The 12,921-nt window shown below is 35.9% G+C and overlaps 1 protein-coding gene across 4 annotated transcripts in view; it reads left to right on the forward strand.

The window, feature by feature from the left end:
• Positions 1–12,921, forward strand: part of HDA15 (histone deacetylase 15) — a 229,724-nt gene that overhangs the window by 175,359 nt on the left and 41,444 nt on the right. The window lies entirely within an intron of this gene.

Here is a 12,921-nt window from a genome sequence, read left to right on the forward strand (position 1 = left end):
AGGAACTCTGCCAAATCACGATTGTTTTCCTACCAATTGCGGCATCAAAGGTGTCAAAACACGACATCCATAGCCAAAATCACGGGTCATTTTTTTCCTGCTCGCAACCAACAAAAATTGTGATTTCCTTTGGCTTGCGTCTGATAATTTTTTGTTGCCTTTCAGCAACCTCATATCGTGTTTGATCTCTTTGGCTAAATATTTGTTCGTGTCTGCAATTTCCTTGGCTAGTATGTTGATTATAAATTGCACGTCATTCCTCTGCCTATGTTTGCAAACCGTGCGTCCATTTTTCGCATTACACGCCCATAGAAGCACACAGTCTGATCCAAATGGGAGGTTTGCTTTTAAACGCCTCTTTGCTTCAAATCCGATAGCTTTTTGCATTCAAAATTGCCATTTTTTGCTACTATCGATCTCCATAGCAGCCAACTAGGGTTTTCTTCAAAACCCTAGTTTTTGACCACGATTTTTTTTCTAATCACTTTGATTCTTGGTGGGTTTTTCAAGAGCTCAACTAGGCTGTCCTCTGGTTTTGTTGGGTGCCTCAATTTTCATGCTTCAATTTTCAAGCCAATGAATCCAAAAAATGACAACATTCTCCTTTTGGATTTTTCGAGCTCTCTATTGTGTCACCCCAAATTTTTTGCGTCTTCCATTTTTTTGCATCAAAGAACATGCCTTCACAAATTTCCACGTTTTTCATTGAAAAATGTGCCAATGCATCTTTGACAAACATTCTGCTCGAGCACAACTCCAAATTCAATGGTTGAAACTTGAAATTATGGCACTTGGAAGCAGCGAATCATCTCAATTTTTGAATATCGGAACAATGATCAACTTGTACTGGGTGTTATGAAGCATCTCACTACTCCTGGTATTGATTAGGATTCTTGGGATCTAAATAATAGAGAGGCGGTAAATTAGCTGTGGCTGATGACTGTGGTTGATGATCAGCTCTCTCAGATTCCATTCGGCAAGACAACTGTTGAGATCTGGACACATCTCAAAGGTGTTCATGAGACTTCTGAAAAAAGCATAGCTTTCTTTTTGAAGAACAGTCTTTTTTCTATTGTCACGGATGAGGGAACCTTGCTTTAGGCACACCTGAATAGGGTTCAGGAAATCTGTGATCAATTGCATGCCATTGGTCACAGGATGGAGCAAGTGGACATTGTGGTTCTCACTCTCCGGAATTTACCAAAGTCCTATGAGCATTTTATCGAGACTTTGAACATTACGTCTTTTGGTGTTGACCTTGAAGTTCACCAATCTCTACACGAATTCTGCTTCAGCAAGATCGGTGGAAACAACAGTTTGGTAGCAGTTCTAGCTCTCTCTCCACAGAGCAAGCTTTTGTTGCTAAATCCTTTTAGAAGGATCAAGGCAAGTTTCAACAATCGTCTCAGCAAAAGTCTTCTTCTCTAGCTTCAGATGAATTCTAGAAGAACATTCAATGCAACTACTGCCACAAGTTTGGGCAGAGGAAGGTTGAATGTCAGAAACCCTTAGCTGCACAATCTAAATCTGGTTCGCAGCCCACAACGAACATTTCAAAGCACTCTGAGTAGACAGAATCTACCTTTTATTCCTTTTGATAGCTTTGTGTTCTAGATAGATCAACTAGTAAAGGAGGGCATTATGATAATAGATAATTGTCTATTATTAGTTAATGGTAATCTATTTGTAATCTAGTGTAAATATTAGAGTGTTTCTAATATTTAGTTAGCTTTAGTTAGTTGTAGCTTTTTTAGCTTTCTTAATGCTAGAATAGAATGTTTGTATTCTTTATGATCGTTTCCTAAGGAAACATCATTCCATTCTTTTGTGTATAATGACCTCTTGGTCTCTGTTAATAAGAAGCAAATATTTTCCAATTAATTCATAATAATCTTTTTATGATAGCATAAATACAATGTAGAGTTATCATAAACATATGCTCTTTAGATTGAAATCCTCTAACATAGTAAAAAAAGTTTTGTTTGAACCTTGAAGGGACAATTTTCATTGCATTGGAATCTAGAGATTGTTTCACATGGTATATATCATAGTAACATGGGGACGCCTCCCCCCTACCTTCTACTCCACACACCTAGGGAAGGGGACTCCCCTCCGCTGTCCACAACAACACCTCTAGATTCCACCACCCCTGCGAAGGATGGAGGGATGTCCCGGTGTTAACTATTTGCTGATTGGACTATTTATGTTCAATGTTCAATGTTCCAATTCAATGCAATGTTCAAGTATTTACTCTTTTACATCTTTTTATCTTATAGTGCTAGACATCTTTTCATAACTAGCATTTTAAGTACCATATGTATAGTATATACAACGCCTCCGCCCCCCCGCCACCATCCCCTCACCACCCCCATGCCGTCCCCAAATTAAGGCGCCTTTGTCCCCTCACCCCGAAAACTTGTTCCCTCATTCCCCCGCCCCCACATCCCCCAGAGTGGTGTAACAATGGTATATATTAAAACTTATAGATATATTAATGCATATGACCTGCTAAGAAGAAAAAGATATTTTTTTTATTAGATAAATACATATAATATAATATATTAGCGACTACAGGGACACATGTTGCTGACTAGATTTGTTTTTATTTATATTTATATTTTTTAAAGGAAAAGTTTATCCTTCTTTATCGCTGTCTGCATTTATAATGCCTTTGAAAACTAATTTTCAGTATAATAAATATGAAACAATTTTTTTTGACAGTGGTTCATAGCTATCTTCTTGCAGCCTAGTGCTTAGTTGCTATCTATGAAGTTTTCAATGTGCCCTTTTTGAAATAGGATCTAATGATAAACAATAATAATAAAATAAAATTATAAATTAACAAGAAAGTTTTTTTTGATTTTTGATTTTGCATTCGAAACCCTAAAGTGCCCCTAAAAGCATCATTTTGTTCAATTCAAAAATCATTTTATACAATTTCTATCATTGGTATTTTCTCACATTTAACACCATGTGCAACTTATTATTGTGGCCCCTCAAAAGTCATTAGGGTCTTCACTCCTAAACCTCCAATGGTTAGTGGGATCTTACTATATAAGAAATTTGATTACAATGAAAGGGTTTGGGAGTGGAGATCAAAATCAAAAACTTTGACAATTTAATTTTACTATCAATTGTTGATGCCATATAATATATATCTTTATCACTATCATTTTGGCATTTGGCATTGATCAATGATGAAGTATCATACTATCAGAGGTATTAGTTTTATGATTCAATCTATTTCTTCAATCTTTTGTATATCTAAGGACATATAATAATTATATATATACACATTGCTCAAGCCCACATACCCAAGGGCAAGTTTCTTTTAGCATGTACCAACATGCCTAGTTCTTGTACACGTATAGATATTTGTGCCCATTCCTATACTGGCAACTTAGATTTATAAATGAATGAAATAAAAAAGTTGATCGCTTCAAACATGATATATAAAAGGGAGAAGAAAACTCCTTTTGAAATGGGATAGAGAGGAAGGATGAAGGAAATAATAATGTGAATCAAGAAATAATCAATAGAGGAGCGACATTAGAATAAGAAATTGACTCCTTCCAAAGAGTGTTAATAATGAAGGTTGTGACTTTTCCAAAGGGTGGTAGTTAGGAAGGTTCGTAATTGTAACTCTTTTAAAGGGTGGTAATTATGAAAAGTTATGACGTTTTAAAAGGCCGCAATGAAAGGACTATGACTCTTTCAGAGAGTGGTAGTAATGAAGGGTTGTGACTCTCAAATGGCAAAAAGATGAAGAGGTGTGACTGTCCGTAACATGGGAAGACATAATGGGAGAATGTTTTATTTGAGGACATCCAAGGGAGATTGACTTGGGGAATAACTTGTTATTCTCAAAACCAACAATAAAAATTCTTATGAAAGGTGGTGACCCTTTCACCAATAAAGGAGATCAGTCATTCCAAATGAAGCATTTCATTGAGCCATCGACATGGGCACTCATCCAAAAGAGAAGCAATCAGCATCCATTAAATCAGATTTGTCTAAATTGCCACATCAACATTGAGAATCCTATAAACTACGCTAACCCCTTGGTGGGGCCAAGAGTTTGAATGTTTGGCTGTTCATTCCATTGTCTTGGGATTGATTGGAAAGGAGAAATATATGGTAAGGAGAGAGCAACACCAAGGCCCCCATCAAACATACCAATGGCCAAGAGGCTAAATGATTGGGTGTTCATACCGTGCTCTTAAGGATGATTGGAAGGAAGAAATACATAATAGAAAGGCGGTGACAATATCAAGTATGTTTTACCTAAGTGGGGCCAAGAGGCCACATGACCAAGCATTCATTCTGTACTCTTGGGCTTGATTAGAAAGGATAGGCTTTCATAGCCTTGTATGAATCTCCAAGGGATTTGATACTCTGGATATGTTGTTATGGGAAGCCTTGTTTGAAACTTAAAATGCACTGAAGTCATAAGAGGATGAATAAGGAAACACAGATAGGGGGCATCGTACATCCATCCCATTAGGTAGACCACCTCATCTTGTATGTCCAATGTGTCTACTTCTTGGGGCCAAGAGGGTGTGTCTGCTCTTGGGCGTAGTGTGAAGATTGCTTCAAGTGAATTCTATCATGTTCCATCATACAAACTCTTTTTTTACTGGATCTATCAATAAATTATGATAATTATGTGTATTTGTATTTTTATGTGTAGTTACTTATCGTAATGGAGATAGTTGAGATTTGTGAATTACACATTATAAATATTTGATATTGTTTAATATGGCCACAGGAATTAAAATCAAGGTTTATCTTACAAATAGAAATTTTAAATGGTATGTTATACCTCTAACAATCTTGTACTACTTTTTTGAATGAAATTTATGATTTAAGGGCAAGATTTCAGGCAATCCCAAAGTGCGGACATTGCAAAGTTATTGTACAAAATAGGCACAACCATAATCTTGATTTGATTTGGTTTCTTCTTTGAATGTCTCTGTTTTTGTCTTAATTCTATTTTCATTAGCTGTCCTTTAGTCTTCTTTGTCCTTTTCCTTTTTTCTTCTTATTAATACTTGTTCATTTCTATTCCGTCCGGCCTTGCATTCCTCCCTTGCAGTCCCCTTCTTTTGTCCTTGATCTTCCTTTTTACACCTAATCCATGGCCTTGAACTCCCAAAAGAAGCGATCATTTCTTTTGCCCTCAAGGGTGTTTCATGTGGCCAATTTCAAAGTCACGACCTCCATGCTCATTCAAATAGCCAAAAAACAACTTAAATACCCTCCATGCAACCAAATAAAGTTGTAGAAGTTTTTAGGTAATTACACAAGTAAAAACACAGAGAAAATCAATACCAAAAATGAGAGAAATTAATAAGACATGATTGGGAAAGAAAACTTGCTCAAGAGAGCAACAAGCTGAGATAAACATTAAACTCTCCTTAGAAATTGATATTCTTTGGAATAGGAAATGACCATTGAGTTACCAAATTGTTGTATTGCTAGGTTAACAAAATAGACAAAGAGGCATCTTCGAGATTGTCTATAAATAACTGGCAAACTTTGCTTTAAATGTATAGTTTTTGGATATTTTGGCATACCCTTTAAAATTCTACTCAACTTTTCAAAAGGCAACAACTTCAAATCATGAATATTCTGTTGTTAACAAAAAAGATATATCTGCAATTGCCACTGCCTATGATCAAATTACAGGTGACAATGAAATTTTTTTGTAGCACTTCACATGGTAAGTTTGAAGCCACAAAGTGCTGAACTAACTACAACAAAAGTGGTGGCACTCTTTCCAACCTTGATGGGGGAACCCTCTCTAAATGATTGGAGGACATTAGGATATGGACCTACAGATGGATGTGGGGATGGAAGGTGAGAGTCAACACATGGGAGGAATAGCTACATGACCAACACACTTTGAGGAATGTACATAGCAGTTCTTGGCTGAATTGGAAGCCATGACTTAGGCTACACATGAAATAAGGGAGAAGCTAAGGAAGCGGAAATGACGACAACAGTCTCTGCAACAGATTCCCTCTTGCACTTTATGAGGGAAGGATGTTTTCAGTTCAAGAGGATCTTCAATGGGGATGGCCTATCGAGGAAATGGAAGAGCAAATGCAAAAATGAAAAGGGCTACAGACCATACAGGCACAAAGGGCACAATCGACCATCAAGACCATCCTTTCTCAAATGGAGGAGACTTTCAGGATCAGCTTTGTGGAATTGCAAAAGGTAACTTGGGATGTGGCGAAGGTAGAAGGAGAACAAGTCATCTTGGGGAAGAAAGTGGAAATGTTAAAAGGCCTCTTGGAACAACAAAAAGTCATGCAACAATAGAAAAGGACAAGATAGATGCGCTCAGACTTCTCTAGGGAGCACAGACCAAACAACTCACAATGGAGAGGGATATGGGGCTCCTAAGACAGTAATTGGCATGATAAAACATCCATGACTCTAAGGACGTCCTCTCACCCATCTCAATAGATCACTAGTTTATTGTTTTGTTTGGGTCATTTGGAAGGTGACCACTTTTGAGGGGGAACAATGTAAGCCATAATAAAGTAATTAAGGTATTTAATAGAGTTGTTAGGGAAACACTTATACTAAGAGTTGCGATGGTTGGTTCTCATAATTGACAAGATGTATCGATCATTGCGAATTGGAATGCTATGGTATTATTGGGAACATTGATAATATTGGTATTGTAATTCCCTGGTACAATCAATAAAGTGATATTTTGCCATCTCTGTATAATTGGTATGTTCTAGTTATTGCTATAGTATTAGGATTGCATTGATATTAGTTGCTATGTATAGCCTCCATACTTGGCATAGGGACCTCTCCATGTTTGGCATATAAACTACTTCCAGACTTGGCACGGTATTTTGCCAAATTGGTAGATAACACTTCTCTGTTAAAGGGCAATATATAATAGCACATTTAAGTTATAATTTTAAAATTAGTGTATAATATTAATAATATAGTGGATCTCATTAAAATCCACTAGGAAAGGCATGTACAGAGCTTGAGTCATATTGAAACTTTGTTTCAAAACAAATTCATTAGCTACTATGACACTATCTCACATGCCCTTAACAATTTAGGATGATTGAGGCCTTTCAAAATTTCATTGATGTTGATGTGAACAACTCTAAATTTGCAATTTTTTTATTTCTGGTTGAAATAGAAAGGAAAACATTTTAAGTACATACTAATGTTCCTCGTGTGTAGTTTATAGTGTAACATACAACACACTTTCTAGTGGTTTATGAGCTGTATTAAATTGTGATGACGGGGACATCCCTAACATATTCAAGCACATGTTGTCTTATGCCATATGAAGTTTACTCAATCCATAATTCATTCATAAAAAAGAGAATAAATCAGAAGATTGCAAGAAAGAATGTGCCTTCTATTTCTCGATGAAGTGAAGATTCATAGATGCTCTCCGATTTCAATAAAATGAAAGAAACCTTCTTCAATAAAATGAAATGAACTTTCATCAATAAAAGAACCACAATGTCAGTAAATGACCTTTCAACTTTCACAAGAGGCCACTTAAAGAGACGAGTCATCAATTTTCCCAAGTGCGTGCCTAGAAAGGTTGTGTTTTCCCATTTTAATTTTACAATTCAATAAATATGAGTGCACAACTCTTCCTCTTGTTCCAGGTATTTTTATGATTTTAACATTATAAATGATTGCAAAGTGTATCCTTTCTTGAATACTACATTTTCCATTGAACATGGGTCATGTGTTAAATAATTTTCATCCTGTGTCCACTTAGGCACATTCTTAGGTAATACTGTTAAAGTTGTAGCTTCAGTCTAATTGGAGCATATGGTAAATCAGAATAGTATATATACACATACTTGCATATATATATATATATATATATATATATATATATATATATATATATATATATATATATATATATATATATATATATATATATATATATGTATATACGGACTTATATTAATCACTGCACCATTACATTATCGCGCCAAATTGAATTGATGGTAATAACGTTGACTATTAATGTCCACATAGGGACATGACCCTATGTGGTTCAAGTACCATGTAGAGTTGTGTCCCTATGTGGGCATGACTCTATGTTACCATATAAGTTGTGTGTATGTTCGCTGTGAGAGAACATCAATCATTCACATGGCATGATCAGTATCAACAGCAGCAAACTATAATTATTATTTGCAGTCTATCTTTACTATATACTCTGCTTTATAACACAGTTTTGTCTGAAGATTATTATACCAGTTCTAATATCAAATTTTGAGTATTTGCATAGTTCAGAACAGTCAGTGTATAGCAAAATCTCAGTCAAAGATCATTGCATTTTCCAATCTGTTACTCTATAAGAGATCTTACATTCCTTTACAGATACATATATATGCTGGCAAATATTTTTAACTATCTTACCATAATAGTTAATGAAAATAATAATTTTATTTTGGGTGATGCAATATTGCTTGTGTACTTGAATACTCTTGCATCACATTGTACAAATAAGTTGGGGAATTTGGATGTGTACTAATGGTTCAATAAGCAAATAACTATATTGAGATAGTAAGGTATAACAATTGGGTTGCTTCGAGATGTAGAGAGCTTGCAAATATCATCTTGTGTAATGTTCTCCTTTTTGAACCGAGTCAAATTAGTGGGAATTGCAGCCTATATTGATTCACTGTAGGTTGAAGGCAGGTTTTGTAGGGGAATAATTCAATAAGAATTTACTATTATAATTAGTTTGGGCAAAAAAGCAAATAAACCAAATTTAAAGTGCAAATATTGATCATTCAAAAGAAATCTAAATTACCTTAAGGGTAATCATAATTAAAAAGGAAAAAGAGATAGGCAAGAGCCTACAACACAATGGTAAATTGTGAGCCTCCTATGTGGGAGGTCTTCATTTTGAATTTACTCAAGATTAATACATAATAATAATAATTAATCACAACAATATAATAATAACAATGAATCTTGGCTTCGGCCTCTTACTGATCAAACAAAAAATGAAAAAGGAAAAAGAGATGAACATTCAAAATAAAACTAAAATTTAAAACCTCTTAGAGTTGGCCAGAAAAAGTATTAAAAGAAAAGATTGGAGAAACAACAATTTATTCTATCATTTGTCAAATTTTAGAAACCCTTGTGTAGAGCTCTTGTTCAACATTACCTTTGTGTGAGGAAACTCTTTCAGTTCTTTGGGGATTAGAGGATGTAAACCCTTTGGTTTCATGTATTGGCTTGATTCAAAAGTCAAATGTAAATGTCACAAGTTTTGCAAGTTAGAAAATTGTAAATAAATATTTATTAATTTTGTAGATCATTACTATTCAGATTAAATTAAGAGATTCTTTTTTCTATGATTCTGGAATAAGTGCTTGGAGTAGGCTATACCATCACTAGGGAGAAATAAAGAAGAAAAGGAAATAAAAATAACTCTACATGGGCTGTACTGTTTAAATTTCATACTAGAATTAAAGATGAACATCAAAACAAAATAATGAACTCAAAAACACAAAATAATGGACTCAAAAACACGATAATTTATCTGGAGGGACCCCTGAATCTTGAGGGTAAAGATGAATAAACAGGTCTGAAATACAAAATGCCCAAACAAAGGCTCGAACTGAAGTAGTATTCATCACCAATATGATCAGTCTACAATATCCATATAATCTGTTTTCTCTACTGAAAATATCAAATCTATATATATCTTTATATACAAATTCATTCTAAAAGAAAATATAAATTGCTTTGACTCTTCGTTGTCTTGCAGTTACAAGGTGAAAAACCTTAGTTGTCTTTACCGTTAATTGCCTTGTCTCTTCAATGTCTTGTCCCTTCAAGGTGAGGGCCCTTCAATGACTTTTTCTACTAGAGATAGTTGATCAACTGAATACAGAAGCAAAAATGTTTAGAACTGTATTGCCACCACTGTGTTGGCATCCCGAGCTGAGTATACTAAATACCAATTACAACATACATTGTTTCAATTACATGGGACTGTGATTCAACAGACCTTGACACAACAACCAAATATACAGGCCCAAGCTTCTATTCAAAACAAGACTAAAAATCAGACCAGACAGATCAATCCCATCCATCATCAAAATTGCTTCTAAACCTAATGTTGTTCAAAATTCAACTATCTCCATAGAAAGCATCTTCAACTTGATTACTGTTAGCATCTTCCTTGTGAATGTTGCGGTCAATGAAATGGGTAGCCTCCGGCTGGGCTTGCTCGGGTTCTACCAGACTGTGGTGATCATCCTGATGAGGTGGAAAACTGACGATATTGTGATTGTACTTAGCAGCATCCTGTTCATTGGATGCAAAACTTGACACCTGGACGTCTTATTGAAACAGTATCATGTTACCTTCTCTCAAGCATCACCAGAAACCTTTCTCTTGGAACTTCAATGATGACAATGGCTTTTGAGCTGATGAGAGATTGGGTGAGTTTCATAAAATACCCAGTAAGATCCCATTGTCTTCCATGAAAAAGCTCCTCATTCCTTTGCTTCTAGATGAACCACAAAATTTTATTAGTAAGAGCAAACCAAAGAGTGTGCAGCCTTAAGTCAAAAATCTCCAATAAACCAGCAAGAATTTCATGGGAAGAAAGACCAGGTTTTTGATTTGATTTCAAGAATATGCCAAAGAAAAGGGACCAGACTTTGCTTGCAAACTTGCACTAAAAGAAAAGGTGTTCAAAGGGATCATTAGACTAACGAATAGAGCAAGTAATAAACTGTTTACCATTATTGGAAAGACAAGATCCAACAGGAAGCTTTTTATGAATGAGAAGCCACCTTAAACAAACATGTTTTGGTTCAACATGGGAATGCCAAAAAAGCTCAAAAATAAATTGCCAACTAGAATATGACCATTCCACACCCCAAACCTGATTGTTTCTATCAGTGATATCCGGGCCATGATTCAGAAGCTTATAAATTTGCGTGCTAGAAAAATCACCAAGAGGCTTACCATCTTTCCAACAAACCTGCTCCAAAATTGGTCAGTAATGAGACTTTTACCAAGAAAGAAAGGGCCAAGAGCCTTACTGATTAAGGTATAAGTTTTCTTTTGCGAATTAGGAATATTGAATTTGCACCTAATATCATCCCAAGAACCCATTCGGTTATCAGCAACAATATCCTGAAGCAGAGATATGCCTTTCCTGTTCCAAATTTTGTCCGAGCAGCATTGAGTTAAGGCCAAAGGTTTATAATTAAGATACAAACTTCACCAAATAGATCTGTCCTTAACAGAATAGTAGTATGGATCCTTACCCACAACATACCTTGGATAAATCAAATGCCTCGCCTGGGTCCAAGCTTTCGAAATGGACTGGAAGATTTTAGAGCCTGCCACTCTAACATCAAAGTCCCCAAGGACAATGTCCACAGTGGAACATTAGCCCATTGTTTTCCTTTATTGATTATATATCTGACCAGATTGTCTCTTACTAAAACTTTCTATAGTTCATTGCCAACAAGAAAATTGAGGATCCATTTAGAGGCAAGAGGAATTCCGTTCTTCTTGATATCTCTCATGCCCAATCCCACCAATCCCACCAAATCTTTAGGGTAACAACACCACTCCCATTTTACATAGTGCCTCTTTTGATTTCCCATAACATCAAACCAGAGAAAATTTCTCATAGTTCTCTCAATTCTATCACTTTGATACTTAGCAAACAACCAAGCCGAAGCATAATAAATAGTGAGGGAGGAACCTAAAGCATGTGTGTTTGCCACCTAAAATGTAAATTTCAATTTTATTGTAGACCCAAGTCCACATATCCTTAAGAGAGGGCTCAATAGAGAATAGAATAACAAGATACCTCACAATGCTTGTAGGATCAACCCATTGCCACTCTTGATTTCTGGTCCAATCCGTTGGGGAACTAACCCATCCAATGAGTAAAGATTTCATTGGGGAGATCTTAGCCTCGGAGGCTTTACAAAATAACTGTAACCTATCCATCATATTACCAATGTTAGATTCAAACAATTCCACAAAGAGGGTGTTATCATCTGCAAACTGCTTAAGGAGAAGCTCTTTACAATTAGGTAAGGAGATACCTTTCGCTGGGGGGCTCAAATCATTGGCATTGAGAATATAAGTCAAGGCATCAGCAACAAGAATAAATAGAGAAGGGGCCAAAGAGCATCCTTGCGTGATGGATCTTCCCAAAGGAATAGGCACAGGCAATTCGCCATTAACGTCAATAACTGTGGAGGAATCTTTGAACAAGATCTCAGTCCATTTGCAAAAGGAGGGAGGGAACCCTAGCCTTCCCAAGACTTCAATCCCAAATTTCCTCTCAATTCTATCATATGCTTTCTCAAAATCTAAGAGAACCATCCCAAGATTCTGCACACTATCTTTGGCCCATTGCATAGCCTCCGAACTGGTGACGAGGTTTTCTAAAATGTATCTTCCTCTAATGAAGCCTTCTTGGGTGACAGAGACAATGCTATTAAGCATCCTTGCAATCCTTCTAGCCAACAATTTGGCAATGATTTTGTAGGACTGATTTAAAAGAGTGATAGGTCTCCAGTTTTTGACTTGGGATCTGTCACATCCTTTGGGAGCAGCTTAATAGTACCTTTATTAATATCTTCACCAAGGGTAGCAAACTCAAAAGCCTCCTTATAAACCAAATATAATTCCTCTGAGATCCATTCTTTGTTCTTCTTGTAAAATTCAGCAGGGAGCCCATCCACCCCTGGGGATTTGCCATTAGCAAGGGAGGTGATAGTGTCATCAATTTCTTGAATGCTAATAGGAAGACTCAGGATCTTGGCTTGCTCCCTCGACATGTCTTAGGAATAAATTTAACACACTTATTAAGTGCTTCAATATTACCAACCCCCTTTTCAGATTTGGAAAGAT

Source organism: Cupressus sempervirens, chromosome 8 (genome assembly GCF_028749045.1).
Source record: "Cupressus sempervirens isolate cs-2001-9-10 chromosome 8, ASM2874904v1, whole genome shotgun sequence".
In the NCBI taxonomy this organism is placed as follows: domain Eukaryota; kingdom Viridiplantae; phylum Streptophyta; class Pinopsida; order Cupressales; family Cupressaceae; genus Cupressus; species Cupressus sempervirens.